This window comes from Triturus cristatus, chromosome 8 (genome assembly GCF_964204655.1).
Source record: "Triturus cristatus chromosome 8, aTriCri1.1, whole genome shotgun sequence".
NCBI classification, from domain to species: domain Eukaryota; kingdom Metazoa; phylum Chordata; class Amphibia; order Caudata; family Salamandridae; genus Triturus; species Triturus cristatus.
In genome coordinates, this window is record NC_140591.1 from 64256292 (window position 1) to 64272248 (window position 15957).

At 49.1% G+C, this 15957-nt stretch overlaps 1 protein-coding gene across 1 annotated transcript in view; it reads right to left on the reverse strand.

Moving 5' to 3' along the window:
- Window positions 1-15957, reverse strand: part of LOC146801335 (sodium/potassium-transporting ATPase subunit alpha-1-like) — a 2293178-nt gene that overhangs the window by 1099313 nt on the left and 1177908 nt on the right. The window lies entirely within an intron of this gene.

Here is a 15957-nt window from a genome sequence, read left to right on the forward strand (position 1 = left end):
AGGAGTTGTTTGAAGATTTCTGTTATCTTATTTATGAAAATTAAATTTTCGTGATCTTCCGGGGGCTTTTTCGTGGGTAGTTGGGTTGGTGAGTCCAGTAGAATAGGAGTGGTACCTTACAGTTGACCGTGAAGGACAGTTACAGTAGCAAGTTCTGGGTGTAGTGGTGGTGAAGAAACTGGTAGAAGAATTGGTGAAGCCTCGGAAGTATTCGGAGGGGTAGCAGTTCTAGGTATGGTTGGAATTTTTCGGGTAAGCTTATTTTTGCTAATTGCTCCTTCTCTCCTTCCTCTAACTTGGGTATCTTCCGAGGGTGATATCTGGGTGGGGGATCGGGGGGGGGGTAGCTCAGGGGTTTTTTCTAGTTCTGAAGATGAGGGCGAATCTGCAAGGTCAGATACGGATAGATCTACATTATTTGGGAGGCTGGTTCTACCTTCGTTCGCAGCTCCTGGTGCTTTTTTATTTGCCAGGACGGGGGTTCTAGCTTCTGCGAGGTTACCCAGGGAGGATCGTTTGGCAAAGTCAAAGTCCAATGAAACTCTTTTTTCCATCAGGGTAATACTTTGGTCAATGAGGGAATTTGCTTTTACAAGGAAGTCGTCCATAGGGCCCAGTAACTTTCTAACGCTTCCTGGGGCTAGTGTTTTTGTCCCTCTTGTGACTACCATCTTGTGATGTTATAAGGCGATGTAGTACGTAATATTTCCCGTAACTGGAATAAGTATTAGTTGGACAATAAGTATACGAAAAGGGCGAGTAATAACTTACAGAGGGTGGGGCCCAGTCCAGTCTCTCGGTCTCTCCGGGCCTCGAACGGCCTCAAACGGCCCGCTCTTTGCCCGGTCTTCGCCCCGGAATGCGCCCCGCGCGCGTCCCGCGATGCGCTTTATGGGGGCCGCCTTTACGCTGTGATTGGTTATAGGGGCGTGGTACTGGGAGGGGGCGCGGCTCGCACGGGAAGAGGACCAGCTGGAGCTGTTGTGTGCTGGTCCTCGCAGTCCCGGGGCCAGCGCCTCTCCCTCCTCTGCGGCCACGGGGTGTGCTGGGGCTTCCTAGCCGGGCAGCGGTGCTGGTAAGTCTTGTAGAGCTACTCCTGTAGCTAAGAGCTGCTCCGGTCGGGCTCAGAATGAGCAGAATCTCTTTGGGTTGTGACTGGTCCATAGTTTCAGGATCCAGCACTTGTTCAGTGGTGCACTTTTTGGCCTGTGACCTGGTCACAGCAAGGACATGTGCATCTATCCCCAGCATTTCTGCATGGGTCCTATACTCCACTTCAGACCAAACTGAAGTTTCAAGATCATTGCCCAGTAAACACTCTACAGGAAGGTCTGAACTAACAACAACTTTCTTGAGGCCAGTTACCCCTCCCCAGGAGAAGTTAACAATAGCCACACTATGGGAGGTAGTGGCATTGCTAGCGTTGGTCACTAGGTAATTCTCACCTAGTATGATCTGTCCAGGGTCCACAAAAGCAGGTGTCACCATTGTGACACTAGCTCCAGTGTCCCTGTAGGCCTGAGCCATTCTTTGGTTGATAAAAGGAGTCTGTCTGTACTTGCCCAGGTTACTGGGGCCTACAGTAGAGGACAAAGCTAAGTCCCCATCACAGATCAGAACAGCCTGAGTAGGTACTCTGACTAGGCCAGAATCCTCCTCAGTTCCCAGGGTTAACCCTACTACACCCTTTTGCTGGGAACCACCACTTACAGCTGAACTAGGGGGTACAGTTGCCTTAGAGGCAATGGTGGTTGGGGGCTTATCCTTTTTGGTGCACTCACTAAACCAATGTGAGTTGGACTTACAATAGTTGCACCATGGTTTCTTTTGGCCATCTTTCTTTTTATCCTTTTTGGGACCATCCTCCCCCTGAGCCTTTTGGGGGCCTGGTGAAGACTTCTGGTCTTTTTGTTTCTGATCATTACCCTTCTGGTCTGCCTTTTTCTGATCACCGCCCTGGTTCTGGTTTTTCTGCTTAACTCTAGTCCTGACCCATCTATCTGCCTTCTTTCCCAATTCTTGGGGAGAAGTCAGATCAGAATCAATCAGGTGTTGATGCAATAGCTGGTTTTGACAGTTGTTAAGTATTTGCTCTCTCATGATCAAATTATACAATCCTGTATAGTCATTAACCTTACTTCCCATTAGCCAGCCTTCCAGAGCCTTAGTGGCACAATCTACAAAGTCAGTCCAGTCCTGAGTCTGTGTCTTCTGGGTATCCCTGAACAACAACCTGTATTGTTCAGTGGTTAGGCCAAACCCATCAATCAGAGCACTCTTCAGGACAGTGTAATTATCTGCATCCTCATCACTAACTGTGAGGAGCTTGTCTCTACCTTTCTCAGAGAAGGAGAGCCACAAGATAGCTGCCCACTGACTTTGGGGTACCTGCTGTACTTTGCAAGCCCTCTCCAAAGCAGTTATCCATTTGTGGATGTCATCCCCACACTTGTAGGGAGGGACAATCTTGCTCAGGTTTCTATTGTCATAGTGCCTGTCTCTATCCTTAGGGATATTGCTGCCACCAGTGGGTTCTGACCCACTTAACTTTTGTTCTCTAGCCAGAGCAAGCTTCTCCTTGGCAAGGGCAAGTTCTTCCCTCTGAATCCTCAGATTAGCTTCCCTCATTCTGGCTTCATGCTCCTTTCTCTCAGGGGAAGTCATTCCCCTGTGAGAGGAAGCATTAGAGATGTTAGAGACATGGGAGTGGATGGATTCCCTTGAAGGGGATCTGTCCCTCCTGCTTCTCTGTGTAAGCCTACTTGGGGGTCTGTATGGGGGGGCCCCATGCAAACTCCCATGTAAGCTTAGGTTAGCCTGGCTAAGTCTTCCTACTTGGCCCTGGCTGTCTACCTCTTCATCTGAAGTCCCATCTGACTCCTCTGTGGTGGGTAGACCCTCCTCTGTACCTAGGGTACCTGCCTGAGATGCCCTAAGAGTATCATACTCCTCTAGGAGTTGTCTTAACTGAAGGAGGGTAGGGTTTGCACCCTGTTTTATTCCTCTGGAGGTACACAAGTGTCTCATCTCCTGGAATGTTAAGGTATCATATCTAGAGGGGGTCTTTTGCAGACCTGATCCTCCTGAGAGAGCCTCTACTTGATCTCCTCTCAGAGACATGATCTAGTGAGGGTGTGGTGTGTGCACCTACCTACACTAGTTGTTTCTACTAAACCTCTCTAGTAGTTGTAGTCAGGGTGTGTTACTCCCTTCAACCTACAACCACTAAGTCCAGTAGGACTTAAGTATTATAATCTATGTTATATGTACCTAGACAATATCTGTGTGATCTTTCAATTTAGTATCTCAAGATTACAATGGTATTACAACAGCAAGCTCAGATCCCAACCGCTGCTCACCAATGTGAGAAGTTGGCCTGATGTATGATGTCACTAGTTCTAGTGTACACCTTATATCAGTCCAAATACCCTTATGGTGATTGGTTGTAAAGTCAACCTTATAGACCAGCTATCCTAGTGGTAGCATGGACAAGAGCAGTCTTAGGCTAAACTCTGAATGGCATGTGAAGCCAGCTGTGATACCATATATAATCCCTTGAATACCAAATGAAAGGACACTACAACAGATATATATATAAAATAAAGTGTATTTATTCTAGTCAAACCCTCAGCACTCTTTATGAGATTAGAGGTAAGTACAACACAGTCTTATTTAAGCATACATTAAGTCACACAGGTAAGTAATACAGTTAGGCCCTAGGGGCCACGCAAACCATATACTAAGTAAGTGGTATAAGGACCACTGTCACGGAAATGGAATAGGCCTAGGCCTAGGGAATCGCTGGGGCTACACTACACTAGCGTTAGTTAGGAAGTGGGAGGCCCACGGGATTCGTGTGCAGAGTGGAAACACTCACGCGTAATGCGTAAAAGTCAATAGCAATAGTACAGTTTAGAAAAACGGTAGATTTAGGACACTTCCGGAGTAGCTAGGAAGTTGAGACTTGAAAACTAGACACTAGGATAGTCACTATCCTGATGAGCACCGGAGTACCCAAGTTACCTAGCCCACAGGCTGCGGGTGCATAGGGGTGAAGATGCGTCGGTTTTCGTCGTCGACTCCTATGGATGCCTGAAGAAAGATGCTGACAGGCAGTCAGTGAAGAGTGTCCGGTGGATCCCAAGGCTGGGATCAAGAAGAGAGGAAACCTGCAAGCAGAAGGGACAGAGTCAAGGTCACTAGCCAGTGACCACGTGGAACCAGGAAGGAACCAGGCGATGTCGTGAAGATTGCAGGTGAAGGTGAAGCTTGTCGCTGCAGCCAGGAGGACCAGGAAGCGTCAAGGACGACCAGGACCAGGAGGCGAGCTGTCCCACGAAGGCTCTTGCTGTCGGCGGCGTCGAAGTTGGACTAGGACTCACCAAGCCTTGGCAAGCGGAACCCACGAAGAACGGAGGACTTGCTTCTGGTGCAGACCAGGAAGGTCTGGGGTGCTTCTTCTTTGCAGAGAAGCGGGAGCCAGTCTGGAGGAGCCAAACCAGCGCAGAAGATTTCAGGGTGCGTCGTTACAAAGGCCACTAGCCAGCGGGCAAGCAACCGGACAGACGCGGCAAGCAGGAAAATGCAGAAGGGCCCCACGCAGGACTCGTGGAGTGTGGGGGGCTGATCTTCGGTGCAGATGGTGCTTGGGGTTGGGGCTTCTCAATCCCCGGTGCACAACTTCGAGGGTGCCTCAGAAGCTGCGCTTTAAGTTACTAGCCACTTTTCCCAGGTAGCCGGTCCCACGTCGCTCGTCGCCTCCACGGATCTCAGCTTTGCTGTGGATGTGGATGAGGGTCGGAGAAGTCTGGAAGTCAAGGCTCTGGTCGGGCTCTGCAGTCGGTTCCTCGTAGAACGTGGGCAAAGCAAAGGGTAGTCTCTTGATGGGGCCTGTTTGCACAGGGTAGCCACTCCTTGGCTACAAGGGAGATTCTTCAGTCTTCTTCTTTCGTCGAATGTCGAAGGTCCAGAGTTTCTGTTCAAGTTTGCAGGTTCAGGATAATCTAAAGTCTTGAGGCCCAACTCCCACTCTTATACTAACCTGGGGGGCTGGGATACCTGCTAGGTCACGCCTTATGGGTGGGACCTGGGAGGGGGTGGTTACACCCACTTCCCTTTGTCCAGTTTCGCGCCAGAGCTGGGGCTGGAGTGCCTCAGCGCCGGTTTGAACTGGACTATGCAAGGAACACCTTGTGTGCCCCAGGCATGTCTCATTCCTTTCAGCCCACCCTGCCCCAATACACTAAAGGCTGTCTGGGGAGGTGCTAGCACCTCCCCAAGCAGGAAACCTATTGTCCAGGCCTCCCTGGCTGGGATCACTCCCAGCTGCAGGAGGTCAGACTTGTGTCGTGGCAGCAGCATCCATTTTGTGATGCTGAGGCTTTGGTCAGAGGCTAACAGTGAAGTATGATTTTAACATGTCTTTCCCTCTAGAAGGGGGGAATAATATCCTCATGTCCAGAAATGGCATGGGGGTATTATTCCACAGTGTTAGACACCTTACACGACATGTTTCGATAAAGCCAAACCATAGTTACCATAACCGTCTAAGATTATAAGGCACTTTAAGAGTATATGGTAGGCTATATCATAGAACAGCTATAAGGTCTTAGTTCCGAAAGCTGCAGACAGGCTCAGCTCATGCCAGAGCACCATCTCACATGTTACCAAGCACTCTGCCTCCAGGATTGTTAAGGCCTGCCATAGGAGTGACTGATAGGTACACATGTGTCTATATGTAAGTTAGGTATAGGAATACTACACCTAAGCAAGGGGTGATTACACGACCTTGCCCCAGCTGAGTGATCAGCCAGTTGTGTCAGAACGGAAGGCCAGGCCAGGGGTGGCATAATACATGCTGCAGCCCCTGGTAGGCCTAGGGTACACCTATGCCCTGGGTACCTAGGGTACACTGTACAGGGGCCAATAAGGTGATCCTATCCAAATGGGTTATGCACCTAAAGTACATAGTATTAATTTAGAGAGAGAACAGCAGGGCTGTGGGTCTGATTAGCAGGCCCACAGCCACATCTAAGTCGAAAACCAGTAAAGCAATAGCAAAAAGTGGGGGTGAACATAGAAAGCAGACCCTACTCTCCTACACTATACAGTGCATGGAATCATACCCCCACACTGTTTACTGTGTGGGGGTATGATTCCAACATGTTTGATACCAACATGACAGGGTTCGTTCCAGCCTGTTTAGAGATGGTCATCATGTAAAGACGCATTGCCACTCTATATATCGCAACTGCTGATGCACTTACAGCCCGGGAGAATGGACGCCAAAGGTTGTAGGGGTGTCCTGCTCATCCAGGGTCACCCTCGCACTTAGAACCGAGCACCATGCCTTCAGGATTGAAAGGCCTGCCTTATGGTGTGACTTATAGGTTTAAGTGCAGTGACCTCAGATATAAGAAAACATATATGGTGCTACCAATGGCAGGCCCTGGAGTTACAATTTGAGGGTCTCTTTTGGGTGGCATAATAAATGCTTAAACCCATGGGAGACCCTTGGTGTACCTAGGCCCTGGGTACCTTGGTACCATATACTAGGGACTTAAAAGGGTGAACCAGTAGCCAATCTGGGGTGTACCTCAATCAGTCGATCAATCAATCAGTCGTTTGTTAAGCGCGACTACTCACCCGTAAGGCTCTCAAGGCGCTGGAGAGGTGGGGGGGAGGGTAGCAGGCTCCAGTCCATCAAGGAGGGGAGGGGTCTGTCGAAGAGCCAGGTATGGAGGTTTCTTGCAAAGATGGGGAGCGATGTTGTCTGTCTCAGGTGGAGCGGAAGGGCGTTCCAGGCTTGGGCCGCGAGGAAGGAGAAGGAGCGGCCTCCCGTGCTGGTCTTTCTGGTGCGGGGAACCACGGCGTAGGAGAGCTAGGCTGATTGTAGAGTCCTCTGAGGTGCATGGAATTTGAGTCGGCTGTTCAGGTATGCTGGTCCGGTGTAGTGGAGGGCCGTGTGGGTGAGCATCTTGAAGGTGACTCTAGCTTTGATAGGGAGCCAGTAGAATGGTCGCAGGTGCTGGGAGATGTGGCAGTGTCTTGGCAGGTCGAGGACTAGTCTTGCGGCGGTGTTCTGGATGTTCTGTAGCTTGCAGTGAGGTTTTTGTTTATTCCGGCGTAGGGTGTGTTGCCATAGTTGAGTCTGCTGGTGACCAGGGCGTGAGTGATGGTCTTTCTGTGTTCGAGGGGGATCCATTTGAAGGTCCGACATAGGAGGCGGAGGGTGTGGAAGCAGGAGGATGAGACGGAGTTGATCTGGTGGTCCATTTTGAGCGAGGAGTCCAGGATGATTCCCAGGTTGCGTGCATGGTCCGTGGGGGTGGGCAAGCTTCCGAGGGCGGGGGGCCACCAGGTATCGTTCCAGGTGTTTTGGTTTGGGCCCATGATGAGTATTTCTGTTTTGTTGCTGTTTAGTTGTAGGCAGCTGTTTTTCATCCATTTGGCGACGGCTTCCATGCCTTCTCGAAAATTGTGTCTGGCAGTATTGGGTTTGTTGGATAGGGAGAGGATGAGATGGGTGTCATCTGCGTATGACACAATTTTGAGTCCGTAGGTTCTGACGATGGGGGCGAGCAGAGCCATGTAGACGTTGAAGAGTGTAGGGCTGAGGGAGGACCCCTGGGGGACTCCGCAGGTGGTAGGTGTAGGGTCTGAGAGGAAAGGGGGGAGTCTGACCCACTGCGTTCTGCCGGAGAGGAAGGAGTGGATCCAGCTGAGGGCCTTGTCTTGGATCCCTGCGTTGTGGAGTCTGCGTATTAGGGTGCGGTGAGAGACTGTGTCGAATGCTGCTACGAGGTCGAGGAGGATGAGGGCTACTGTTTCTCCTTTGTCAAGTAGAGTGTGGATGTCGTCTGTTGCAGCGGTTTCCGTACTGTGGTTTTTTCTGAAGCAGGATTGGGAGAAGTCGAGGATGTTGTGTTCTTCGATGAATGTGGCGAGTTGGCTGTTGATGGCTTTCTCGATGACTTTCGCTGGGAACGGTACCAGGGAGATGGGTCTGTAGCTTTTTAGTTCGGTGGGGTCCGCCGAGGGTTTCTTCAGGAGGGGGTTGACCTCAGCATGTTTCCAGTCGCCGGAGAATGTGGCGGTTGCCAGGGAGCAGTTGATGGTGTGGCAGAGCATGGGTGTGATGGTGTTGGCGGCTCTGTTGAAAATGTGGTGATGGGCAGGGGTCCGTGGGGGCACCGGAGTGGATTGACTTCATCGTCTTCAGTGTGTCTTCGTTGGTGAGGCCTGTCCAGTTGTCGATCGCTGGCTTCAGGGTGTCGGGGGTGGTTGGTGAGTGTTCAGTGTGTTGATTGTCTTCGTCGAAGTTGTCGTAGATGCTCTTGATTTTGTGGTGGAAAAAGGTGCTGAGTTTGTCGCAGAGGTCCTGTGAGGGAGGGATGTCGGTGGACTCGCTGGTGGGTTGGGCGAGCTCCTTGATGATGTTGAAGAGTTCTTTGCTGTTGTGTTCCTGAGTGGAGATTCTATCTTCTATCGCTTTTTTCCTCATTTTTCTGAGTTGGTAGTGAGCTTTGGGGGCGGATCTGAAGTTGTTGTGGGCTTCTGTGGATTTAGTGTTCCTCCAGGCCTTTTCGAGGCGGTGGCAAGTGAGTCTGGACTCTCGAAGTTCGGTGGTAAAACAACTGGCTTTCTTGTCGTGGGTGTTGTTGTTTTTCTTGAACGGGGCTATGGTGTTGGCGCTGTTGGAGATCCATCTGTGCACGGTTCGGGCTGCGGTGTTGGTTGGAGTTGCTGAGTTGGGGGTGGAGTTGCTGAGTGATGAGGTTAGCTGGTCGTCGGTGATTCTGGTCCAGTTTCTTTGTGGGAGCAGGTGCAGGTGTCTGTGGATGGTGGATGTTCTGAAGGTGAAGTGGACGCATCGATGGTCAGTCCATGGGGGTTCGGTGGTGTGGCTGAAGGTGATTCAGTTACCTGTTGTGAAGAGGGGGTCACAGGTGTATCCTGCTGAGTGCGTGGGTTCGGTCACGATTTGGCGGAGTCCAATGTTGTGGAGGTTGTCCAGGTCGGATGTGGTGCTGGGGTCCAGTTGGTTGTCGAGGTGGAAGTTGAGGTCTCCCAGTAGGGTGTAGTTGGTGGACGCGATGGCATGCAGGGAGATGATGTCCGTGATGGAGTTAGCGAAACATCAGCGGGGGCCAGGGGGTCGGTAGATGAGGGTTCCTCGGAGGGTGGTGGTAGGGATGGCCAGTATCTTGAAGTGAAGGTGTTGCCTCAGGCCTGTGGGCTTGTCAGGGGATGTGGTCAGGTGGAGGGTGGATTTGTGGACGATGGCGACTCCTCATCCAGATCTGGTGGGGCGGTCCGTCCTGGAGATGAAAACAGGTTACTTACCTGTAACTACAGTTATCCAGAATTGGTATCTTTCATAGATTCACCTGCCTGAATCCTTCCCCATCGCTGAGGCGGGAGTCCCGCGGTATATACAAAAGTAGTGCCAAAAGTAAATAACAGTAGTAGGCTAAAAGAAAAGCCTAAGGCCTACATCTTAGTAGCCTATCTACATCACTATAGTAAAAAGAACCAAAAGTTGGTTCCAACCAATCAGCTACCAGCACCCTCTTGAACCTTCCCAGCAGAGGCAGTTCTCCTCAGATTTTCCTAGCATAAGTGGGAAGTAAGTATGCCAGATTATAGAGAACTGACTCGTCGGGGAAGAGGGTGGGTTCATGTGAATCTATGAAAGATACCAATACTGGATAACTGTAGTTACAGGTAAGTAACTTGTTTTCTTATCCAGTATTGGGGTATCTTTCATAGATTCACATGCCTGAATCAGAGTAGCAAGCAGTATACCAATATACTGTTGTTTGCGGATGGTGGGAGACACGTGCTCAAACTCCCAAATAGCATCCACACAGGTTGAAAACATCATTATTTTTTTTTAAACCAAGCCTTTAACAAGCAAAAGCTATAGAAAATAAATTATATAAATAAATATATAAGTATATAGAAATATTTACGATTTTTAGACATATAAGTCTGTATAGTTGCATAAATCTTAAAAGTAATGGAATAATACATAAAAAAGAAAAAGTACCTGAATCTGACCTTAATGAAAGAGATGGCGTAAAACAGCCTGTCCAACTGCTGCATCTTCTTCCAGCGAAGATTGAAGACAGTAATGCTTCGTGAACGTGTGGACATTTTTCCATGTTGCAGCATGACAGATATTTTCCAGAGTCACTCCAGCAAACAAAGCTCTAGAAGTTGATATAGTTCTTATCGAATGTGCTTTGACTTTCCTCTGCAAAGGCTTGATAGCCTTGTCATGGCTATTGTTGCCTTTGTTACTGCATTTCCAAGAGTTGCTTGACCATAGGCCACGAAAAGCTGGTTGGACCGTCTGATGTCCTTAGTGTTCTGTAGGTAGAATTTTAAACAGCGCTTAATATCCAGGGAGTGTAATGCTCTTTCAGCTGGAGTGGATGGATCCGGAAAGAATGTTCTTAATCTTACCGGTTCATTCAAGTGAAATTGTGTTGGTACCTTAGGGATGAACTTGGGATTTGTTCGAAGGATTACGTAGTCCCGAGTAAACTGCAAAAAGGGCTCCTTGATAGTGAAAGCTTGGATCTCACTAACCCTTCTTGCAGAGGTAAGATCCAATAAAAGGGCGACCTTCCAAGTGAGGAATTTGAGATCCGCTTTATGGATCGGTTCAAATGGACGCTTCATTAATTGCGCTAGCACTGTGTTGAGTTCCAACTCTGGAGGGGGTGCTCGCACTGGAGGGAAAGCTAGGAAAAGTCCTTTCATGAATTGTTTGACAAGTGAAGACGAGCAGAGAGAGGAAAGTTTTGTGCACTTCCTGAATCTGGAAAGAGCAGCAAGATGTACCTTGACTGATGAAAAAGTAAGCCCAGACTTGGCAAGAGAAAGCAGATACGGGAGTCTTTGTTCTGCAGGAGCTTGAATTAGATGAATATTATTCGCCTCGCACCAGTAGCAAAATCGCTTCCATTTGAGGCGATAAGTCTTGATTGTGCTCTGGGCACGCGATTTAGTCAAAATCTCACGACAGTCCTGTGAAAGGTTGAGGTCCTTGAACTCTAAGAAATCAGGAGCCATGCGTGCAAGTGCAGGGACTGTGGGTCCGGATGAAGTACTTGTCCTCTGTCCCTCGATAACATTGTAGGCGTCGGAATAAGGCAAATGGGCGTGTCTTGAGACAATAGGAGAAGTTCCTAGAACCAATATTGCTTTGGCCTACGGGGGTTCAATCAGTATTAAACGGCAACCCTCCAGCTTCATCTTGCGGAGCACCTTCGGAATCAATGGTATTGGGGGGAAAAGCGTACCCTCAAATCCCTGACCATCGCATGGACAGGGCATTCCCTCTTGATCCCTGTTGAGGGAACCTGCTGGCATAGTATCGACATTTCTTGTTCTCCCTCGTTGCGAATAGGTCCAGCGCAGGTTTGCCCCAAGCCTGGAACACTGTGTTCGCCTGCTCCTGCTCTAGCTCCCACTTGTGACAGTCCGGCTGAGACCTGCTCAGCGTGTCCGCCAGGGTATTGTGGAGACCCCTGACATGTTCGGCTCTCAGTGTTATCTTGTGGAGCGTGATCCACTCCCACAATTCCTGAGCCTCCTGCGAGAGCGTAGCTCATTTCCTTCCTCCTTGTTTGTGGACATAATACATGCTGGTGGTGTTGTCGGTACGGACTAGCTCTGAGGTACCCACAATCTTTGGAAGGAACGCTTGGAGAGACAGAAATATGGCGGGGAACTCCAGTCTGTTGATATGCTGTTGTCTTTGAAGTTGAGACCATCTTCCTTGAATCTGCAAATCCTGCAGATGACCTCCCCATCCTTCCATGGAGGCATTGGTCGTTAAAACGGAGTCTGGAATGGTCTGTAGGAAAGTGAGGCCTTGGGTTAAATTCTCTGTCTGTGACCACCAATGCAGAGAATTTATCATGCGCTATGTGATCCTGATAGTATCGACGAACGAACCCATGGCCTGTTGCCATTGAAGGTGCAGTTCTTCCTGAAGAGGTCTCATTTTGAGCCGTGCTAAGAGTATGAGATGTATCGCTGAAGAGCACATTCCGAGGAGCGAAGCAAACATTCGGACTGAAACTGACTTTCTTTTTGGAATTAACTTTGCCAACTTCTGAAGATGCAGCTGGCGGTCGTGCGACAGGAAGGCTTTGCACTGGACCGTGTCTAACTGTGCTCCGAGAAAAGGCATGACTTGGAGAGGGCGTAACTGTGATTTGTTCTTGTTGAGGGTCAGTCCCAGAGAAGTGAACAGATGTATACATTCTTCTGTGGCAACCTTGGATTCGTGTTCTGAAGGACCTTTGAGCAGCCAATCGTCTAAATAAGGGAATACTTGTATTCCTCGAGATCTCATTGCTGCTTCTACTGGTGCCAAGCACTTCATGAAGATTCTTGACGCCGATTTCAACCCAAACGGGAGCACCTTGAACTGATAGTGGACGCCAGTCACTGTAAAGCGCAGATATTTGCGATGTTTGGGGTGGATAGGTATGTGGAAATATGCGTCTTCCATATCCAGAGAAGCCATAAAATCTCCTTTATTTAAACAACTTAAAATCTCGGCAAGTGTGACCATTCGGAAATGTTGTTTCTTGAGGAATTTGTTTAGCTTGTGGAGGTCTAGAATTGATCGCCATCCCCTGACTTTTTTTTGATTAGGAAGAAACGAGAATAGAAACCTGTTCCTTTCTGAGATGATGGAACCTTCTCTATGGCATTCAAGAGGAGCATCGTTAAGGTTGCCTTGAATAGTAAGTGAAGACGAGGGAAGGGGGACCCCTGGGCGGAGTAGTAGGTGGCTGTTTGATGAATTTGAGGGTGCGGCCGTTGGTTACTAGATCTAGAACCCATCGATCTGACGTGATTTCCTGCCACTTGTGAATAAAAGCTGAAATGTTTGTGCCCCCGGGTAAGGAGGGTAATATGGTGGCGCCCTGTGGAGATCACTGCTTCCTGCTAGTGTCTCTGCGTTGATTTTGTGATCTCTTCCGACCACCTTGACAAGAGAAACAAGCCGTGGACGATTGGCAGTATGAGGACTGGCTGTAGGGCTGTCTATACTGGGATTGAAACTGCCTGTTCTGCTAGTTTTGGTATCCTCCTCTTGATGAAAAACCACGCCCTCTTGCTCCTCTGAAATTTCCGCACCTGTACTGAAGGGTGCCCAATGATTGTGCGGTATCCGTGTCAGTCTTTATAGCTATGAGGGCCTCATCAATGTGCTTACCGAACAAAGACTCTCCATCATATGCCATGTCCAGAATCTTTGTCTGTAACGCAGACCATGGTGGAACTATACCTGCTATTTACTATTTTGGTGCTTGTAACCACTCTCATATGTTTCTGTCTACTGATTATCGCAGCACATGTGTTCTATATGAGAATAACGTTGGTTCAATAAATATATTGCAAAACTTGCCGCTGTGTATTCTCTGTATACTTCTCTGAGAACAAGAGTGTCGAGTGACTGAGAGAGAGAGTTCTAGATCTGTTACCACGATCACTGAGGAGACAAGATTGTCATGTTCAGTGGTTGCCAGAAACCCTTCGCTCCCTATTTGGGGTGGGGGGGGCGGTGTTTGGAGGCAGTGTGAGCTAGCTGGTGTATAGAATCAGTCTAAGTACCTTATTTAAAGTTTATGCTGTCCACAAACACGCAGATCTTACTGACACGTCCTCCCTCTTACTAGAGATGGAGGTCCCTACTGAAGTAGAAGAGGAGTTTGAGTTGACTGAGTAGGACCTGGACCTCTCCTGAACTCTTTGTTCCCTCCCAGGAGAAATAAAGGGGGACCTACCTCTAGGACCTTCCTCTGCATCACTAGTACTATTCCCTGGGGGACTAGAGTTTTGCAGTAAGGGATCTTCAAATTCCTCCTGAACTTGCTCAGAAGCAGTGCCATTGGTGTTGGAAACTCATGTATCTTCTTCTGGAGCATCACCACACAGACCTTAGCTATCCTGCCCCTCTGACCTAGCAGGATTTCGGAGGTCATCCTGCAGGAACATCTCTAAGAGATGCTCTTTGGTAGGGTTACTGCCAGTCTTAAGTTTTCTAGCTGGGCACGGGGTCCTAAGTTCTTGGAACCTAAGACAACAGTATTTAGACGACTGAGCGCCACTAGACTCACCAACCTGGGACATGGTACTAGGTGTAGTGTGGTATTGTGCACATGCATACTCTAGCGATGGGGACGTCTCTGGGACGGCAAGCATGGTGGAAGCCAGATCGAGCTCCGATGGAGCACCCAATCCTCCAACAATATCCTGCTGTGAACAAAACATCCATCCAGTTTGCAACCCCATGCTGCATCAGGGTGCAAAGCGGCAACTCCCCAGCACAAGAAAGATTGTACAATATCCAAAAACGAACAGTTGTGGAGACTCGGATTACTGGGCCTACCTGTTTTGCCTAGGCCCCGGCGTTCGCTTTCACCGAGGTGCTCCGACAGGGAGGATACTGGCGCTAACTGCGAATGGAACAGTATGGGGCCCGGGGAGGGAGGGATGGGGGGGGGGAGGTAGTGAAGCAGAGCCCGCTCCCCGAGGCTTTAAGATGTGAGGTTCCGTGAAAACTGAACCCATGTTTCCGAACTAATGGTACCGTGACGATTCTGGTATTAGCAAATCGTAAATGATGAGTCTAATATAAGCGAGCGTTTTTCGCAACGCTGCACTGAAGGATTCGTCATGTATTGCTGATTCTTGTGTTCGAACCTACGGGTTCCATTTCGTGCACGACACGACATCCATTTTGTATCATTGCCCTCACATAGTCAGTGAATGGGCGATGTCCGAACAATGACCCTGCTTAGGTAACCTCGAGGGCACGCAGTCCCTAGTGCGCGTTCTGCCAAATTCTGCATGACTTGGCGAAAGCTGACCCTGTCACCTGAGGCGGACCCTGTCATACTGGTTTTCTGTCCTGTCCTGCCTGAGCAAGATTACTGGCCCTGATACAATAGACCACGCTTCTTTTATTTGCCTACGAATATGTCTTATATGACTCTTCTGTTCCTGCATTTCCCTTTAGCCTTTTATGATGAGGAGGTGACCAATTTTATTATGGGGTGGTCCGGCCTATCAATAGAGGGATGTCAGAAACATGTGATTGAAGGCCGGACACCTGGAGATGGGAATGTGATGTTGTGTGATCTTATTGTTTGGAATACAGAAACGGGAATAATTGTAAACTTGTAGGAATGTTTGCCCGAAGCAGAATATTCAGTATTTAAGGAGCGACCTGTTTTGTACAAATTGAGCAGTCGCCTTAGAATCTATCTCGTATGATACTTCTAAGACTTCTGTTCCTGACTGCAGTCATTAAAGACGATCTTTTGACGCCAGAGAAAGAGTCCCGTGTCTCTGTTTGTTAAGTACGCCAAAACAGGTGAACCGCAAAGGTTTCAGGTGTTGTCCCCTGGCACCGCTGGGTCTTAGAAATTGCCCAGTCCTTCAGTTGGCGCCCAACGTAGGGTGACATCAAGCGGTTCCGGTCCTAGCCTGAAGAAATGTGAGGAGCTTCGTGTGAAATTTCCGAGGGAGGTGCAGCCCACTTCATCGATCCATGTATGTCGCATAAGTGGTCCGAAGGTCTTTTCCCGCGAAGGTTCCCGCTTCCAGACGGCTGCAAAAGACTGGCGCCCTGACTGTTGACCTGTTTTGGAGCCTGGCGTAGTCCTTAGTACGGCGAGACGATAGACAGGTCTTCCTGGTGACGTCATTGATCTTTCAGTTGAGTATAAGTGGGTCGCTCCCAGTCCTTAGGTTTGTTCTTTGGTTTGGTAACTCGAGTTCTTTGGTCCTTAGTTTTGGTTTGCATGGTTCCATTGCATTTGGTTTAGTTTGGTCCTTAGGATTATTTGGTAGCTGCAGTTCCCAAAAACCGAGGGTCTCGTACATTTACGAGTGTATCGGCAGAGATAGCCCCTTGAAGTT